Below are 2,485 nucleotides of genomic sequence, written 5' to 3'. Positions count from 1 at the left end.
TCACTTCTCCTCCCCCACACAGTGGTCCCATGACTCTCCTCGGCTGTCACCACTCCTCCCCTACACAGTGGTCACATGACTCTCCTCGGCTGTCACCACTACTCCCCTACACAGTGGCCACATGACTCCTCAGCTGTCACCACTCCTCCCCTACACAGTGGTCACATGACTCTCCTCGGCTGTCAGTTCTCCTCCCCTACACAGTGGTCACATGACTCTCCTCGGGTGCCAGCGCTCCTCCCCTACACAGTGGTCACATGACTCTCCTCGGGTGCCAGCGCTCCTCCCCTACACAGTGGTCACGTGACTCTCCTCGGCTGTCAGTTCTCCTCTGCTACACAGTGGTCACATGACTCTCCTCGACTGTCAGTTCTCCTCTCCTACACAGTGGTCACGTGACTCTCCCCGGCTGTCAGTTCTCCTCTCCTACACAGTGGTCACGTGACTCTCCCCGGCTGTCAGTGTTCCTCCCCTACACAGTGGTCACGTGACTCTTCTCCGCTGACTATTTGCGACTGACTCTCTTTTGGTTTAGGCCGAGTCGTCCCTTGAAGTCAGATATTTATATTGCCGCCATAGATGAGCAGATTTCCCCCCCCCAATATGGACGCTGTGCGGGGTGATCCATGGGGGAGGGGCATCGCTTTGTTCCCGCCTCTCCATAGGAAAGGGAAGGGTTGGCAGCAATGGAAAAGATAAACGATGCGATGATCTATAAATGTACAACGTCCAGTCAGATTTCAGTTTGCTGTCAGGTCAGGTGACAGACGGATTCCGATTGGCTGCTCTCCCTAGAATATAATATGCGCGGCGGTTCTGGTGAATGTCCCCTCCCCCCACCTCATTACCGTGAAGTCAGGGGTGGCGGCCAGGCGCGGCCCATCTCTCCCCGGCAGTGGGGAGCTGACATAGCGGGAGCGCAGTACTGTGGGGTCCCCGATCTGGCTGCCGATACAGAACTTCTCCCGATGCTTCTCCAGGAGGGGGAGGGAGCGGAACATCATGTGACAGTTGTGGCACCGGTGACTCCCCAAATCCTCCATGACGACCACGGGGGCCCCCGCCGGCTCTTCCTTCCCACCTGGAGGGAGAGAAGAAACACCACACAGTCACCTCACACAGACCAGCAGAAAATGCTACTTCCCCCGGCTGTCATGCTGATCCTCCGGCTTCAATACCGCCATGCAAAACACGCACTCAGATAAGAGCTACCTGGGTGTCATGCTGATCCTCTGGGTTCAATACTTCAAAGCCAAGCAAGCAAATAAAAGGCCCCTGATCCGCATATCTGTAAACGGGAATGTTGGGAAGCAAGAGGATCAACATGATAGACTGCAGGGGCAGCTTTCTCCTCCCATGACAGGGTTATTAAAGGTCAAAGTGAGGAAGAAGTAATGATGGCAGAGGACGGGGGACACCCCGGGGTCACCTCGGGACTTTCAGGGACACCCGAGATTTGTCAGGGACACCCGAGGATTGTCAGGGACACCCCGGGACTCTCAGGGACACCCCGGGACTCTCCGCACTCACCGCGCTCCGCTCGTTTGCCTGAAGTTTGCTGGAAGCGGTGGCGGTTGCCATAGAGACGGCGCGAGGGGGCGGGGCAAACATCCAAGCATGGGCCTGCCCACTAAGGCGGAGTTACACCTCCTACGGTATCTGCGCTGAGGAGACCCCGCCCCGTTCCTGACACATGTGAGTGCTCCGCTGAGATGACGGAAGATCGTCATCTTCATCCCTGTTATCCTCATCCCCGGAATCCTGCCATGAGGGGGAGACAGATACCTGCACTGCAACGTCACACATTACACCGATTCCCCTCACCCCGAAATTTGAAGACACCCTGCAGGAGGTACAAATCTCAGTATCTGTCCTTATTCTGTATGTATGGACTCTGCACAGTACCACTTCCCTTGTCCTGTATGCCGGGTGTCAGTCTCGGTATCTGTTCTTATTCTGTATGTATGGACTCTGCACAGTACCACTTCTCTTGTCCCGTATGCCGGTGTCATTTTCGGTATCTGTTCTTATTCTGTATGTATGGACTCTGCACAGTACCACTTCTCTTGTCCCGTATGCCGGGTGTCATTCTCGGTATCTGTTCTTATTCTGTATGTATGGACTCTGCACAGTACCACTTCTCTTGTCCCGTATGCCGGGGTACAGTCTCGGTATCTGTTCTTATTCTGTATGTATGGACTCTGCACAGTACCACTTCTCTTGTCCTGTATGCCGGGGTACAGTCTCGGTATCTGTTCTTATTCTGTATGTATGGACTCTGCACAGTACCACTTCTCTTGTCCTGTATGCCGGGTGTCAGTCTCGGTATCTGTTCTTATTCTGTATGTATGGACTCTGCACAGTACCACTTCTCTTGTCCTGTATGCCGGGTGTCATTCTCGGTATCTGTTCTTATTCTGTATGTATGGACTCTGCACAATACCACTTCCCTTGTCCTGTATGCCGGGTGTCATTCTCGGTATCT

The 2,485-nt window shown here is 54.2% G+C and overlaps 1 protein-coding gene across 1 annotated transcript in view; it reads right to left on the bottom strand.

Annotated features, from left to right (window-relative positions):
- Positions 1–2,485, bottom strand: part of CCDC17 (coiled-coil domain containing 17) — a 23,833-nt gene that overhangs the window by 19,959 nt on the left and 1,389 nt on the right. The gene's annotated exons all lie outside the window — the stretch shown is intronic.

Source organism: Nanorana parkeri, unplaced genomic scaffold, assembly GCF_000935625.1.
Source record: "Nanorana parkeri isolate BGI_ZX_2015 unplaced genomic scaffold, ASM93562v1 scaffold1894, whole genome shotgun sequence".
Classification (NCBI taxonomy): Eukaryota; Metazoa; Chordata; class Amphibia; order Anura; family Dicroglossidae; genus Nanorana; species Nanorana parkeri.
Note: the sequence above shows the minus strand (reverse complement) of the source record. Positions and strands in the feature narration are given on the sequence as shown.